Source organism: Narcine bancroftii, chromosome 9 (assembly GCF_036971445.1).
Source record: "Narcine bancroftii isolate sNarBan1 chromosome 9, sNarBan1.hap1, whole genome shotgun sequence".
NCBI lineage: Eukaryota > Metazoa > Chordata > Chondrichthyes > Torpediniformes > Narcinidae > Narcine > Narcine bancroftii.
In genome coordinates this window covers 84,717,268-84,735,190 of record NC_091477.1, presented here as the reverse complement: position 1 = coordinate 84,735,190, position 17,923 = coordinate 84,717,268, and the positions used below count along the sequence as shown (strand labels likewise).

The 17,923-nt window shown below is 37.5% G+C and overlaps 1 protein-coding gene across 7 annotated transcripts in view; it reads right to left on the bottom strand.

Annotated features, from left to right (window-relative positions):
• Positions 1-17,923, bottom strand: part of pik3cb (phosphatidylinositol-4,5-bisphosphate 3-kinase, catalytic subunit beta) — a 198,411-nt gene that overhangs the window by 114,464 nt on the left and 66,024 nt on the right. For 4 of the 7 annotated variants that reach the window (XM_069896667.1, XM_069896669.1, XM_069896668.1 and 1 more), the window contains exon 1: positions 6,593-7,057. The exons of 1 other annotated variant lie outside the window; for it this stretch is intronic. The gene's annotated coding sequence lies outside the window, so the exon portion shown is untranslated. Of the gene's footprint in view, positions 1-6,592; positions 7,058-17,923 lie in introns of those variants that run through there. 2 more of the 7 variants (XM_069896664.1, XM_069896666.1) reach the window with 2 other exon arrangements.

Genomic DNA, 17,923 nt, shown 5'->3' with positions numbered 1-17,923 from the left:
CCCCACCAAGCTGTACTCCACAGTGTACGTTTTTATTCGGCGGTGCCCGCCTGCAGCAGCACCTCTGCAAAGACGTTACAAAGGATCGTACAGGGTTGTCCAGTGTTCAGGGTCTACGTTCACACTGGACATTGGCGGCAGATGGGAGCTGTTTACTGTGGACAGGCTGAAGGCAGCTCACCTCAACCTCACTGAACCAGTGTTTGTGGCCCAGCTCAAGAAGCGAGGCCACCCAGCTAAAAAGGACATTGGCGCTGGTTCTGGAGGGGGTGCTGGGTGGCGGCATGCCACTAGGCAGGCAAACCGGCCCCGCTTGTAATCCACGCGGCAGGGCAGCTGGCCAAAATCGCGTCGTCGGGGGTTTCCCCATCTCAGCACCAGGCTCAGAAGCCCATGCTGGGGGACCACATGACACCCAAGTGACATCGGCACCCCCCCCCCCCCCCCCCCCCCAGCACGGTTCTCAGCCAGGTCCAGGCTGGGAGTACAAGTCCAGCCCGGCAGCCAGCAATAAACCAGTTTCCTGCTCACTGAGCTCAACACGTCTGATTGTGTTTTTTCAGTAGCAGTGTAGCTGCCGCTACAATAATAATAATATCCTTTTTTCTTAAATTAAGCTAGCTTCAATTATGCTAGAAATATTGTGCACAGAGATTCTCCATCACAGTTAAGAAGTTTATCTATAGCAGAGAAAGGCATTCTGATTGCAGATCTATAAATAAACTGCTTTCTAAATAAGTATTCAAAATTCCAGTGCACAGGATCCCAAATCATAGAGGTTTAAAACAAAACTTGTTTGTGTGACAATGAATGTAAATGAACTTGTTTACCGTTTTTTTTTAATGCTACCGATAAGTAGAATTTCTGCCTGGCCCACAGGAATAAGAATCTCAGGGTTGTGTGTGATATCATGTCTGTTCTTTGACAATCAATCTGATCTTTGAACTGTAGAAAGATTGTATCTCTTCTGCATCAAGTACACAAAGAAATCATCCAGGAGCAAAGGCTATTTAAATTATGCCAGGGCAAATTGATACACGTTTTGCCTTCAGAGTTTGCAAAGCAGCAAATGGTCAATATTGAACACTCTTCTGGATGAAGCTTTTCGAAATGATGAGGTTTGCAGTAGAGAGAAACAATTAAGTCATCAATAGTTAATCCATTATCTCAAAAATAAGTTTTTTTTGCAAACACCAAGAAAAAATAGTTCTTAAATGTGAACATTACATTGAAAGCAACAGCAAACTCAGTTATTGTAAGCTAGTTTGAACGAAAGAATCACTGGGAAGTCAAAACATTTCAAATGTCTGGAAAACCATAAATTATTTAACGTTTCAGATTTTTTTTCCCCATCTTCAGCAGCCCTTCAGGGACAAGAATTGTTTCCACTGCATTTCTGTGGTGGCTGAAGTGGCCGTCATGGGACCAACAACTTTGCCACAGGTGCTTTTGGAGGTGCTTGACAAGATGGCTGAGCAAGCTATATGTGGACCATTGAGATTGGCTTCCACATGCTCCTGTCGCAGACACTCAAGATTCTCAAAGTCTTCTTGCATGGTCCTTCTCTGTTTGGAGTCATGGCTAGGATTCTCATGAGTAACACTAAGGAAGTTCCATTATTTTCTCCAAGGATACTCAAGCTCTGAACTCCTGAAACTTCCTCGTTGTGAGAACCCTAGGGAAGAGTACATGCTTCAGGAATCCAGAGTCAGACACATGAAGACTTTGGCATCAGAGAGATCATAAGTGACCAGAGGTTTAATGTTGGGATGTTGTTCTGGGACAGGGCAGCCAACAGACATTAAATTGCTTCAACTGAAACCAAGGAGGGCAAATGAGAATGACTAGGAGGTATTCTAGTTTCATTTTTTTTTGCTAATTAAACTGCATAACCATTACTAAAATGACAGCTAGCAGATTCCATGCAAGATTATTGGAGAGAAAAGGACTTGGTCAGAAGCAAGGGCAGCTGTGAGCCTGACTCATGAGCCAAATTGTGCCAGGATGAAAGAATGTGGTTAAATGACTAATCCTCCTCACTGCTGTCAGCTCTGTAAGAATGCCAACAACTCCATCTGGACTTTAAAGATTAACATGACAGGAATTTCAATCAGCTTCAAAAAACAGATGAACTACTATTTGAGGGCGATAAAGTCAGGAGGTGTTTGTGTTAGCCGTTTCGATCTCTCCATTCAAAACACAGCCACATCCTAAACAAGGCAAAAAAATAACATCTCACATGACCTTTCATTCAGCGGATAAGAACGTCTTTCATTGCAGAGCAAGTAACTGTACTTTCCAGAGAATACTTTCAATACTACTCGTTGAAACATTGACACATTCCTTCCCTGAAAAATTTACCTCCTTCTGCTGGGGAGATTCTATAATCCTATCAATAACTAACTTAAAAGCATCTTTCGGATCTGAAGTTAACATTCATTAAAAAGTCTAAGAAGTCAACTGGAAAGTTCACCTGCCCTGTGTTATGATATAAGAATATTACAGTCTTTTTCTGTGTCAAGAAAGTAAAAAGCATCCACCCAAAATGAGCACTTTCATGTCATAACACACAAATAATTATCTTTGTTTTACTGAAGCAAGCAAAACATTTCCTTGTACCAATTTTTGGAAATGGAAATTGTTTGGTTTAGCAGTTAGCGCAGTGCCTTTACAGCACCAGCGAATGGGTCTGGGGTTCGAATCCCACGCTGTCTGTAAGGAGTTTGTACATTCTCCCTGTGTCTGCGTTGGTTACCCCCTCCCCCGAGGACTCTGGTTTCCTCCCACTAATTTGAAAAATACAGGGGGTGTAGGTTAATTGGATGTAAATTGGGCAGCATGGACTTGTGAGCTGAAATGGCCTGTTACCGTGCTGTATGTCTTTTTTTCAAATCGACAATTTTTGTCTTTTTAACGAGTCTTTGGTGTCAATACTTTCCTTACTTGAATTGCAAGCGTCCTCCTATCCACATTAGGAGTCAAGGAAATGTTTTCCTTAATGCAACCCCCATTTCTTTGTAACCCTCCATTACCACCAAAACTGGTCTTGGTGCTGTCTAGTTTGCATAGTTTAGTTACACATCCCATATGTCTGAGCCATATAACAGTTAGTTTAGAGCAGTGGTTCTCAACCTTTATCTTTCCACTCATGTACCATTTAAGTAATCCCTATGCCATTGGTGCTCTGTGTTTAGTAAGGGATTGCTTAAGGTGGTATGTGGGTGGGAAGGGAAGGTTGAGAATCACTGCTCTAGACCCAATTGTTACTGAAATATTTTGCATGAGTAAAATTGTCACTGGCCCATTTCGTTTGGAGTTATGAAACTGTGCACATAACAAGTCTATTAGGTACGATTAAAACAATGGTTTTCAAACTTTTTCTTTCCACCCACATACCATTTAAGCAATCCCTTACTAATCACAGAGTACCTTTGGCATAGGGAATACTTAAAGTGGTATGTGAATGGAAAGAAAAAGGTTGAGAACCACTGCTTTAGGGACATGCTGTGTCATTCCTAATGGATATTTCCATATTAAATTTGATGGAGTCCTGTCTTTTTCTTTCTTTTCATTAACTAAAAAAATTCACTTTCTAAAACAACCCCCCCCCCCCCCCACCCCCGCAAAAGCTTTGAAATCATTGGTGATCAGCAGCCACAATAACATTGACCTTTAGCAACTTTTTGTTTTAGGTTTATTTTTTTCCCCTTTTAAAAATGTTATCTTGAAATTATAGTTTGAAAATGAGTAGCAAGTTGCAAATGCAAAATTAACACAATTATTGTTGGTGCAAAGTAGGAATTTTTCAAATTCCTGGTTACATTTTGCCAACAAAGAAACACTTTTACTGAGTCCACCAAATTAATTGACAGGCTCGGGATTGATAAGTGGATTAAGCCAAAGATCTTCCATAATAAAATGCAAACATCAGTGGAACAACTATGTAATCAGTGATTTTTTTTTACAATTGATAACATTAGTAGTGAAATTGGAGTTCCCTACCAGTGCAGGAAACAACCTAATACAGTCAAGGAAATACCAGAAAAAGGTGAAGGGCAGAGTAAGAAAAGGACTGAAACAAAGACTGTTCCACATATCCCACAAAAAGATTGGTGTGGCTTGGATCCATGCAAGTTCCCAAATATACCTCTTATCTTGAATTGAAGGCATCCCACAGGAGAACAAATTCAGCCTCGCATACAAGTGCAGTGGTGAAGAACAGCTTGGGCCTCTGTTCAAGGAAGACATCTGAAAGCATAGGTCTACCCAACAGTTCTGTGCATGAATCTTGTGCAGAATCAGGCGGTACAATTACAAGACTGGAAGCTGCAGAAGGAAGATTTCCCAACAAAATGGCGCCTTTTCTGGGAAACAAAGGCTTGATGTTAATGATGTGGTCCTGATCCAGGGAAAGGTAGGAGGATGAAAACCGTCAATTGGCTTCTGAGAGAGGTCAAATGTCTGATCACAAACAGTTCAATCCCTGTTGTTGAGTCTGATACCAATAACAGGGATAGCTCTTGGTGAATGGAGCATGAGGAGTTTTAAGTGAAACATGAAAGTCTGCTGACACTGAATGTAGTACAAATACAAATACTGGAAGAACTCAGAGCATCCATAGGAGGGAAAGATAATATAACCGACATTTCTGGCCTGAGCCCTTTAATCATACCTCAAAGCAGGGCCTAAATGAAAAACCCCAACCCTGAGAAGCAAAGAAAGAGCACACCAACAGTCAAAAGGTGATAATTAGACATGGATAGGAGGACAGGAAATTGATTGAGAAGAGGATAGCACTGTAAATGCTGAGCTGGAAGAAAGGAAAGAGAGGGAAAAGCAAAGAGAGAAAGGGGTGGGGGGAGCCAGAGCTGGTGGAAAGGAGAAATAGTGATGGGGGGGTGTAAATAAAAGAAACCAGAGGAATAAAAGCTTATGCCATCTGGTTAGAAGGTGTTCAAACATAATACAAGGTATCGTTCCTCCAATTTATGGGTGGTATCAGTCTGACAGTGCATGAGACCATGGGCAGACATGTCAGAATGGGAATGGGGTGGGAACAATTGGAGATTCTGGGTGCAGATGGGCAGCTCACTTCACTGAGCGTCTCAGCTCTGTCCACCACAATCGTAGGGATCTCCCAGTGGCAATCTATTTCAACTCCCCCATCGCATTGGCAGTTATAATACTGTGTTGACAGTGGCATGATTCCTCCTCAATCCCTTGGAACTCCTAAAACTCAATCAAGTAGACCATTAACAGAAAGGATTGAAAATTTTTCTTTCCTGTTGTACATCCTTTTGGCCTCTCCAGTAAAATAATGAAATAAATGCTACGCATACTTTGCCTGCTCAAAGTGCTCATTTGGCATTGGCTGTGTAAGTTTTGAGTGATTTTATGTATTGGCACGTACAAATTGCTCGAGGACAGAGAACACAAGGATCAAAATTTAATACTGGTGAGGAATCCTCACATTGAGTATAAATATTTCATTTAATGAAGTCCATGAGCAATTACATAAACTTTCCTTTAATCTTTAACAGCTACAAGCATGTAATGACATGCGCTCATCTTCATTTTAGGTAACCCATCAGGTTCACAGACAACTTGCTTCCACTCAACTACTGTCAGTTTTCAGTGTGGGAATTTTAATTTTTGCCACTGGTGAGGCCTTTTACAGGGCAAGGGGCTGGGCATTCAGAGAGGGTAAACCATTTTTCTGTCATTTGTCTAAAATTCTTGGTGCACCTGATGCATGGATGTCACAATCAGAATTTATTGCCATGAACACACGTCACAAAATTTGTCTTGTGGCAGCATCACAGTACAAACATTTATTATAAATCACCTTACAAAATAAATACAAATTATGTAAGGTAAGGTAGTGCCCATGGTTCATTGTTCATTCAGGAATCTGACGGCAGCAGGGAAGAAGCTGCCCTTCTGTGCTCAGTGCTCATCTTCAGGCTCCTGTACCTTTTCATGATGGTAGTAGAGTGAAGAGGGCATGGCCTGGGGTGGGGGGTCCTTCAGGATAGAGGCTGCTTTCGCTTTTAAAAAATAAATAAAATATTCAAACCATACATGTAGTCAAATTTAAAAAAAAATAAAATACAATAAATAGACAAATTTCTGCTGCCATGATGGTTGTAACTAAACCCTCTAACCACCCCCCCCCACCAAACACCCACTCAAAAGACCCTGAGAAAATGTGTGAGAAGAGAGAAATAAAGATAAAAGTGGAAAAATAAGAAAGAGTGGTTCACTCCGCAGATTTCAATTCTTTATTTAATTAGTCTTCTTCTTTGGAGAATGTTAATGTGGACTCGAGGATTGGAAGAAACTCAACTAAAGATTTACACCTAAGATCTGTAAATATGGTCTCCATAAACATTTAGTTCATTTTTCTTTTCTTTTTCTCTTTTTGCAGGGCAATAAATACTTATAGGTTTGATTGTGATTTCATGTAATATCATTAATGGACAATATGATAATATACATCGTTTTTGGTTCTTTAGGAGCCCATTACATTTTCAATTAAACTCAATATTTCAAAGTAGTTCATTTTGTTCAAATGAATTATATACTATCCTACCTCTGAATCATAAGATTTGGATTTGAGCTTGACCTGATCTGTGAGGTCAAAGCAAAATGTTCTGTCAAAAAGGTCCCAACTCTAAATGGTTCACTGTGCTTCCATCTCCATAGACGCTGCCCGACTTATTGAGTATTTCTGTTTTCTTTATTTTCTGATTCCATAAGGCTGCTTGCAGACTCCCAGACTGATTCTGCATTTAGAAAATACGACTTCATCACTACCATTAAATCTCAAAACACTCAAGATCAGATCACTGCAGCTCCAGTGCTGCGGGATTTGAACCCCCAAAATCATTAATAATTCCATCATTGAACAAACCATTTCTTTCCAGAAGTTGGAATAGTCCCTAAAACTGTGAAACCTTCATTCGTAAAACCAAATCAGAGAGAATGAGGAATAAAATTTCCTTCCTTTCTACACCTTCTCCTGTGCTGCTAAAGGAAACGTCACATAGGAAAAGAGCTTCTGTTTCAAGCAACTGTTTAGAATCTACAAAAATATGAACAAAACAACAAAAGAATGCAGTTGATGACAGTTTAACTGTGAACAAGTTTACTTACTGGGAGAGTGCTGTAATCTACAAATCCACAAAGAGTACTGAATCTTGTTTCTTCTTTCACAACACTGAAAGTTGTTCACAAATTAATTCAAACCTAAACAGTGAAACAGCATCACCCTCTCTTTTTATCCCAGCATCATCTTCCAATTCCAGCAGTTCAAAAACCTGCCATGTTTCCATCAAGTATCTATTTTACATAAAAAGTTAACTGCTTTACCCAAACATTAATGAGCTGTTTTAAAAAGTGATTAATTACCAAAGCTGCGCTCAAACCAATTAAGTTTTTGTACTGCAATATAGGACACACGTGGGTTTGGTTCTCAATTCATCTCCTCCACATCTCATCTGCACTGAGTGGCAAAGCACAACTGTCTGATACATTTCCTTGTAAAGGAGATTAGGGGTTTCACTGTTAATGGTCAGCAATGTATAAAATGCTGTATGCTATCAACAGGTCAACCAGCTTCTATGCAGACAAAAGGGAAGTGATGACACTTCTGTTCAAGATCCTGCTTCATGACTGCAGGTGAAGAGGAGAGATGACCTGCATGAAGTAGTGCAGGGGGAGTGATGAGACAGGAGTTGGTGGGGGATGGAGGGGGGAACTGAATGAGGGGCAAATGGTGAGGAAGATGGACTAGCAGGGGTAGGAAGGGATGGAAAATGTTACATGGGGAGAGAGTCTGGAGTGAACAGGTGATAGTGGGAAGGGAACGCAAGTGGGAAGGGAACGCAAGTGGGAAGGGAACGCAAGTGGGAAGGGAACGCAAGTGGGAAGGGAACGCAAGTGGGAAGGGAACGCAAGTGGGAAGGGAACGCAAGTGGGAAGGGAACGCAAGTGGGAAGGGAACGCAAGTGGGAAGGGAACGCAAGTGGTGTGGGTTATCTGAAAATGGAACATTTACATTTGTACGCCAATACAAGGTTCTGTACTTATAGATTGGATTTGGTCTCATTGAGGCAGTGGAGAATGTTGAAAGCAGGTCTATGTGGGAAAATTCACTTGAATGGCATGCAAGTGGAAGCTTAAGATCATTGTTGGTAGAGCGCTGAAGCTCTATGAAACAGGGATTTACTTTGCACTTGCTCTTGCCGATGTGAAGGCCAGATCTCATGCACTGAATGCAGTTGACCAGGTTGGAGGAGGTGCATGTTAATCTCTGCTTCACCTGGAAGTATGAGGCGTACAGACATTTGTTGCACCTCCTACAGCTGCAAGGAAAAAAGAAAGTCGACAACAAGGAGTGAACCAGGGAATTATGGAGAGTGTGACCCCTCTGAAAAGCAGACAGTGAGGAGGCAGAAGAAAAAAAGGAAGGAAAAGGAATGACTGGTGGTGCATTCCATATTAACAACTCTAACTGTCATGCAGGATTTTTATTCATTGTGGTTAATTTAATAAATTAAGCAATCATATTACAGTAAAACCCCTGTTATCTGGAATGCAAGTAACTGGTAACCTGAAGTAACTTGAAAACAAAAACCAAGGAAGATAAACAATTAGAACAAGAATAAACAAACATTTTAATTAAAGTTTAAAATTGTAAAATTAAATGTTCTCTGAAGTAACACATGAACCTTTGGTGAAGATGGGAGCAAATATTCAGCCAACAAAGTGCCTTGGTTGTGCTTTGCTCATGTTTGAATAAAGTTACGTTTGAATAAAATGGTGTCACCCAGGATGACTGGTGATTCTCTTGAAGTGACTTCTTATCCCTGTTTAGTAAGAGTCTTATCTTCATTAGTATATTAATAAGGCTTTATCTGTAAACTTGGGGGTTAATTATGCATAATATTATAATGTATACAAATGATTTGTGCTTTCTTTTGTAAAATTCGGTATGTAAGCTTATGTTAAACTCAAAATACATTTTAAAAGTTTATATATTCATGCAAGAGAAGTTTGTTCAGTGTAAGTACAGTATAGTATTTTTGTCTTTTGTCTTTAAACTGTTTATTCTTAATGCAGGTGTATTAGTTAGATATTATTGCAATGGAAATGAGGAATAATGTAATTCATAAAATGCTATTGATACAGAATAGACGTACCATTTTCTATGAAGAATCAGTTGTTTAACATTTGGTTTTCTAAAGGAATTAAGAAATTAATGGATTGTTTTGCAGAGGGAAAATGAATGACATTTGATCAATTGAAAAATAAATATGCAATACCAAATAATACAATATTTTATTATCAAATAAATGGATATTTACATGATAAATTAGGTCCAACAATGTTATTGCCTGAAAGGATTGAGGTGAAAATTTTGATTGGTAATAAATCTGTTAAAATTTTTATTTCAGCTATGAATGCATTATTGCAAAAAGGAATGTGAAAACAAGCTGTTCATAGATCTAGACAGAGATGGGAAATGGATTTAAATATTAGCATTGAGGAGAAAAATTGGCTAGAACTTTGTCCTGATAGCATGACAAATACAATAAATGTTAGGTACAGATTAGTACAGTATAATTTCTTACATCATTTGTATCTTACCCCACAGGAATTATATAGACTGAAATCAGATGTATCAGATAAGTGTTTTCGGTGTAATCAAGAGATAGGAGTCAATTAATTAATTAATATATGAATAAAATGTCAAGGTACAAGTGTATGAAACTATGAAAATTTTAATAACCATGTGTGTTTTATCTTTATTTTCTTTAGCTTTCTTAATTTTCTACATTTATTTTTCTTTTTGGGAGCGATATGGGGGGGATCTATCTTTATATGTGTATATATATATATATATATTTGTGTGTGTGTGTGTGTGTAAAATGTACATATGTGGTATACGATTGCTGCATTCTGTATTTGGATTAATACAAGTGTGCAATTTAAATAAAATATTTTTAAAAAAAGAATGCCCATTTCTTTAAGATTTGGTCACCAAGACAAATCATGCACTCCCAAATGAATTCTCCAAGAGGAAGTTCCTAACGCAGAATCGTCTGTCACATGTACAACTAATTATTAGCCTGGTCCCTTTCCTCAAAAGCTGCTTTCACTCGTCACTTTCCCAAGCTACAACCTTTCCTTGTAAACACCACCTTGTCTGTCCTGATTCAAAGTAAAACATGTACATCAAACTGCAAGAGAAAGAGAACGAGGAAACAAGCTGTAAACCCAAACAAAAATGGGAACAAGATCTAAACATAAAGAATGAAACATGGGAAAAGCTATGTTCCGGAACTATGAGAAATACAATAAACATGAGGTTACGCATGATACAATATAATTGGTTACACAGCTATATATCACGCCCCAAAAGTTAAATAAATGGGACCCAACGGTATCAGACAGATGTTTTCGCTGTAAGAAGGAAATGGGGACAACAGTACATGCAATTTGGGCATGTGAGAAAGTGGAAAAGATTTGGGAAGATCTAAACCAGGTATTAAATAAAATCACAAAAAGCAACATACCAAAAAATCCAGAGATCTTTCTTCTAAGTAATATAAGAAGTAAAGAACTTGGACTCGATTTGGATGGAGCACAAAAAAAGATTTATTATGATAGCCTTAGCTGTAGCAAAAAAAATGTATTATGTCAACCTGGAAATTGGAAGATAGCCTGAGAATACAGCAATGGTACATAGAAATGAATAAATGTATTCCATTGGAAAAATAACATATAATTTAAGAAATAACATCACAGTATTAGAACAAATTTGGGAACCGTACATGGAACACAACAGAGAAGTCCTACTGCAGACCTCCACCACCTAAAATGACAGAAGGAGAAGAGGACGAAATGAACTGACCCAGTATGCAAAAGTAGAAGACACAAATTTCTTGTTTGTTTTCATTGTGTGATGACATTGTTTAATGGGTTTAATGTATCATATATATTGAATGTTGAGTGGGTGGGGGGAGGGGGGGGTGAAGGAGGGAGGGAAGGGAGGGGGGAAAGGGGAGAAAATGACACTGTATATTCAAGAGGGAAATGTTTCGTGTGTATTTTGGTCAGTATGGTTCATGTTGCGAAAAATTTAAAAAAGTAAAACTACTAAGTAACTACATCCTGCATAAATTTATTCAATGCTGAATAAAAGTTTTTCCCAATAATGGCAGGGTATTGAACATAAATAAAGGCTTCAGTTTGATTACCTAATTACCATTTCAGACATCCTTATCCACTGGACTATAAGAAAATTAGATCTTGCAGCAAACTGGCTTGAGTTGACAGGCATCACAATGAAACAGTTGCTGAGATTTGTAAGATTACAATTCTTAGCAAAACATGCACATTTATAAATAGTAATACATTTGATAGAAAAATGTATAGCATGAAATCCAGTGACAGACCTTAGCCTTGCTGGATTCCATAGCATAAAACAAAAAAAAAATCAAGTGCCTCACTAATCCTGTGCGAGATCAGACCTGGTACAGGATCAGAGATCTCAGTAATAACAATGGGGTATGTAGGGCAAAAAAAGTGAGGCAGAGAGAAAGGCAGGCTACTTTTTATTTTTTAAAAATTACACTTTAATGGTTCAAACTGCATTCTTGTTGCACTTTTGTGCATTGCACTTGATCCAGTGTCTGCAGCCTTTCTTGCCTTACTTTAAATATTAATAAAATTTTAAATATATTTTTGTAGTGAACTAGAAGTGTCCTGTACTGACAACTGGTCCAGCCCCCTCCCCCGGGGGCCCGTATATAACCGTGATTTCCCACCTAAGCCCAGAATCCCCTCTGAAGTCTGTTCGCAAACCCTACTGTGTTGTAAGTTAATAAAAGCGTTAGTTCTCCCTCCAGTCGAGTGTGAGCTTTTATCAATGCTACAATTTTAAAATTTACAATGATTTGTTCTGAAATGCTGTGGGATGTCAGGGACATTTAACAGCGATTACAATAAAATGTACAGTTTTTATAGCACTGAAATTTTGAGGTGGACGTTGCTGGCTATCTGGTGTCCGAGGTGAAATATAAACTACAGTGGTTTTCTCTTTAGCCACATACAAAAGAAAATCTAGTTATTAGTTAAAGGAAATTTCATGCCAAATACATTTTTGAGAGCACCCTGGCAGAGTAAAGATACAAGAGGAAGAGAAAACCACTCATACACTATCAGCCACAAGACTGGACGTGTTTTTTTATTTTTGGAATGATATCACATGGTGCATGATACCAGTCAATTTTTAAAAATTATGTCCAAGGCTGTTAATAGGCCTCTTTCGGTCTATTATCATGTTGTTTAATGTTCTCTGATGCGTTGCCTTTTATTTCAGACTCCATCTCATTTTCTTGCATTGTTCGTCAACATGAAATGTTGACCAGTTGCTGACCGATTTCAATCTTACACAAAATTATCCAAAAGAAGAATAGTCAATAGCAATTAGACATTTCACAGGCTTCACTTTACTAATGTTCAGTCAAGTTTCAGCTTTTCGTGGATTGAAAAACAGAAACCACAAAACCAGAAAGCCTAATTTATTCCAGAGAATAAGAGGAATACCTGGTGTGGTACGGCTGAAATATAGTATTTGCTGAAACATCATCTGCTTATGCCAAAATTCACAAAAGGTCACAAAATCTTGTTTTAAAAATAAAGATCTTTTTAAGTGTCTATTGACTTTTCAGTGTTGGTGCTGAGCAAGGCAAATAACAAAGTATGACTACACAACATAGCTCTTTTTTTGAGGGTAGTAAACCCGCAACTAAGATTTGTGGCTGGTACAGATATGCACACTGATTATGCAAGTCATATTGAAAATACACTCAGTTCTTGAAAAGGTACTCCTTCTCTTAATACATTGATTTCAGTTTAGAGTAAGAAATCCCCACAAACCATCAAATGATCGCAAACTATTTATGGAATGATACTACTAAAGATATTAATTATACATTTAAAGAAATCCAAACGTTCATCCAATCACAAAACTACAAAACATTTCATAGGTGATGCTCAAAATCACTGATCAAATTGTTGCTTCAACATCATTGTCTTCATAATTGTGCACATTTAAATTAAAAATAATTGTCAAGTTTAAGTGAACAGGAACTGTGGGGGGCAGGTCTGTCTGTTTTCTGGTGCCCTGCACCAGTCCTCTGCTTCCTCGAAGTCTGCAACCCCTTGAGGCTGCTGCCCAACACTGGTGCCGCCACCTCGAGCCCAGATCCTGCAGTCGCAGAATTTTAATATAAACCACCCGCGTCTCCTTTCACAGACCTGTTTAGAGTCTGTTTCACAGGACAAGGCTGGTGGTAGTTGGACTGGGCAGCAGAACCCTACAGAGGAGTACTGTGTCTCCTCTCCTCGCTCTGCGCAAGTCCACATTAGTGGCAGCGCTGCCATTACAGCAGCTCCGACAGCGCCACCATAGAGCATGCTCACCTTCATTGGTTGCAGCATTCAGAGTAATGTGTGAAGTAATGATTGTTCCATTGCAGAAAGGATGTGGAAGCTTTGGAAATAGATTCATCAGGGTGCTTCCTGGATTAGAGGGCATCAGCTACAAGGAGAGGCGGGACACACTTGGGCGTTTTCCTCTGGAAGGTCAGGGGCCAAGGAAAGAGCAGATAGAAGTACATAAAATTACGAGAGAGATAGATGGGTATGCGGTCAGAATTTTTTTTCTAATGGTAAAAACGTCAAATACTAGAGGGCATGCATCAAGGTGAGAGGAGTTTTTTTTTTAAATTATTTAATTGTTTGAATCATTACAGGAAAAAAATGAATAAAATTAATCCATTATTAATCCATAGCGAATGATACTAAAAAAGGTATTTATATTTTTCTCCCCATCCGCCTCCCACCCAAAAGTAAGAAAATAAACACCTATCATTCAATATACAATAATATTTAACATATACAATCATTAATTGTTATTAAAAATGACTAATTAAGAGGAGTGGATAAGAGAGAAGAGGTGGATGGAAAATTATCCATAAAATCCATATATGCCTTCCAAATACTATAATTTTCAACTTGATTCTTAAACTATACAAATTTTTTTCCAAAGGTATTCAATTTCACATCTCATCATACCATCTACTTAACAATGCTTCTTTATCATCTTTCCATGATGTGGCTCTACATTTCTTTGCAGATGCTATTTCAATACTTTTTTTTTTAAATTCTTGGTATTTGTCCAATTTCATATCCTTTTCATAAACATCTCCAAATAAAAATATTCTTGGATCCTTTGGTATCTTTATCTTCATAATTTTCCCTAATAATAAAGTCAATTCATTCCAAAACCTTTCCACTTTTTCACAAGACCAAACTGAATGCAAAAATTAGTCCCTATTTCTTTCGGACATTGAAATCACTTATTTGAATAATTAGGATCAAGTCCATTTAACTTATGTGGAGTATAATACAATTGATGAAGAAAATTATATAGAACCATTTGATATCGAACATTTACAGTATTCCTAACACTTTCATAACATAATTTTGACCAAATCTCCTCCTTAATCTTTCTCCCATCTTTCGTCTCTTGTAATTTTATATACACATTTGTTAAGAAATTTATTACTAATATATCTGTTATTATATCTTCACAATGACTTTGTTTAGGGAGTTTCAAATCTGCTCACAGTCTCTTTTTTAATACATTTTTAATAGATAGTATGCAAAAATTATGTATATTGTATTTATCTTTTGGAATTATAGTTATTAATTCTGTTTTAAAAGATTCGGTTAGATCATAAACCTCTTTCATTTGACCTAATAACTCCATCAATACAGGTATTTTTTCATTTCAGTTGTAGATATTTAAGGCTCCTTAAACTCTTTATAAAATTCTGGTGGGAAACCATCTTCACCTGGTGCCTTACTATTCTATAGAGACATTAGTCTCAAACTTCTTTCTCTGAAAAACTATCGGACAGTCTTATCTTTTTGTCCTCCTTTAACACCGGTAATTTAATTTGTCTCAAATAAGCTCTTATTTTATTATCAACTCTCTTAGACTCTGAATGATAAAGTTTAGCATAAAAGTCTTTAAATTGTTTATTTCCTGCATTTTATGTTATCTGACCTGATAATTTATTAGTTGCAGTTATTGTTCTAGAAATCTGTTCCATTTTTAATTTCCATTCTAAAATTTTATGAGCCCTTTCACCCAACTCATAATATTTTTGTCGTGTTCTCATTATCTCTCTCTCCACTCTGTCTGCAAAACATTGTCTTAATTTCATGAACTCTTAACAATTTTCTCTTCTCATCTTTGTTTTTGCATTTTCTTCTCTAATTTCATTATTTCTTGATCTAATTGAGTTACTTCTTTCATATATTCTTTATTTTTGAAGTATAACTTATTATCTGATCTCTCAAATATGCCTTCAATGAATCCCATAAATCAAACTTACTCGCAACTGAATCCTTATTAGTATCTAGAAAAAATTTTATCTGTTGGCTCATAAAATTACAAAATTCCCTTTTCTTCAACAAAATAGTATTTAACCTCCATCTATATCCTACCTTTTATTCTTATTCCAATGAAATGGAGAAAATTAAAGGTGAATAATCTGATAAAACCCACGCTTGATTTTTCACTCTTTCTACTCTATAATGAAGTTGTGCAGAAATTTAAAAAAACATATCTATTCACGAATATGTTTTAAATCAAAAATAATAAAAAGAATAATCTCTTTCATTTGGGTAGATTTTTCTCCATATATCCACCAAATCCATATCTTTCATCAAATCTGTTACCATTTTTGCTAAATTATTTTTCATAATTCTATCTCCCGATCTATCTAATTTAGGGTCTAAAGCAAAATTAAAATCCCATCCCAATATAACTTTTCCCTTGGCATTTAATAAATTCATAAAGACATCTTGCATAAATTTGCCATCATCTACATTTGGTGCATATACATTCATGAAGGGCCACTTTCCATCTCCACTCCTCCTATATCCAAAATACTAACTAAATATTTCATAATACAATTTTTAAATTTAGGTGTATTAAAGAGAAAAAAAGAAAAGAAACTGAAAATAACAGAACCCCCCCCCCCCCAAGGCATACGTTATTAACAGTGCGTCTTTATACCCCTGATCTATAAGAGTTGTGATCGAAAACCACACCCGCCCATTAGATTCCGCAGAGGCCAGATTCGTACTCTCACCTAACTCCCCCAAAATTATACTTTCTCTTATACCTCAAATCTACTCAAACTTACAATGATCAATTCCTTTTAAAAAAAACAGATCTATCTGGTAAAAACTGTCCTCTCAAATATTCTCTCTCCTCAAAAACTTATATAATTTCATTACACACCCCCAACTGCAATCTTTCCACTTCCTCCCTCTCTTCAAATATCTCCCAGATCTCATCTCATTTTCTCAGGCAACGAATTTGCTTTCCACTTCCTCCCTCTCTTCAAATATCTCCCAGATCTCGTCTCATTTTCTCAGGCAACGAATTTGCTTTCCACTTCCTCCCTCTCTTTAAATATCTCCCAGATCTCGTCTCATTTTCTCAGGCAACGAATTTGCTTTCCACTTCCTCCCTCTCTTCAAATATCTCCCAGATCTCGTCTCATTTTCTCAGGCAACAAATTTGCAAACACTTTCGCTTTATTGGGTTCTGTAAAAAATCCATTTTTACCTTCAGGAACAAAAACTTTTAACACTGCTGGGTACCTTAAAACAAAAGTGCAACCTTTTTTCCAGAGCACATTTTTAACAGCATTAAATTATTTTTTTTTAAGCAAATCAAGACCTATCAGGATAAAAAATCTTATTATCATTATAAATCAATGGTGATTGTCTCTCCTTCACTTGCTTCGCAGCCAGCTCCAAGATCTTCTCCCTCACTTCATAACGAAGCAACTTGACCAGAATCGAATGTGGCTTCATAATGCTCAATGAGCTCTTTCAATCTGAATGTCTCCTTGAAATTCAGTTACCCCCAAAATGTGCGGAATCCAACGTTGTAAAAATCTCATCATATCTTGCCCTTCGTCACCTTCCTCAAGTCCAACAATTTTTAAATTATTTCTTCTACTAAAATTTTCCAAAATATCAGTTTTTTGTTAATTGTTTTTTTAGTTACAGCCACCTCAGTTTGAATCTTCTTCATTTGCTCTTTAACATGCTGAATTTCAAATTCATTACCTTTAATTTTTGCATCCATCACTTCAAATCTTTGTTCCATATGAGACAGCATTCTCTCCATCTTCTTTGTAGAACCTTTATTTAATTATACCCTCACTACACTTTTTAACTTCCATTGTTAACTGTTACAAAGTTTGCTGGAAAAAATCCAGATTTTTTTTCATTTCAGTTGTAGATATGTAAGACTCCTTTATTTTCTCCTGTTTTTTTGACCAAAACTCTATGTTCAACATACATTCCTTCTTCTTCCTGCTCTTCTTCATCACTGGAGCTGGAGGGATTCTTGAGCTTTTGTTTAAAATTGCATCCATTTTTTAAAGTGCTTGGCGCATGCACGGTGTCACTTCTTCACCCATGGCAGTCGGCCATTGTCGGGGGAGACCCTGTGCAGCAAAGTCCAAGGTCTCCCCAGCTCCAGGTTTGTCACCACGGGTCTTGACTTCCGAAGAGCTCCAGGATCCATCTTCGAGGTCGGCCTCACTTCATTATCAGCTTCTTTTTCTTGTTCAAGCTCTTGCAAAGTAACAGTCAGTTTATCTTTCTTAGGAGGCATTGTTTATTGTTCTGATGGTCTTCCAATAGCTTCCTCTTCCATTTTCTTGCAATTAATTCAGGCTTCTTAACTCTTTTTAAAAACTTTTTCCAGAGAGAGCAAGGAATTCAAGTCTAGCCCCAGGTTTGCACTGGCACCCCC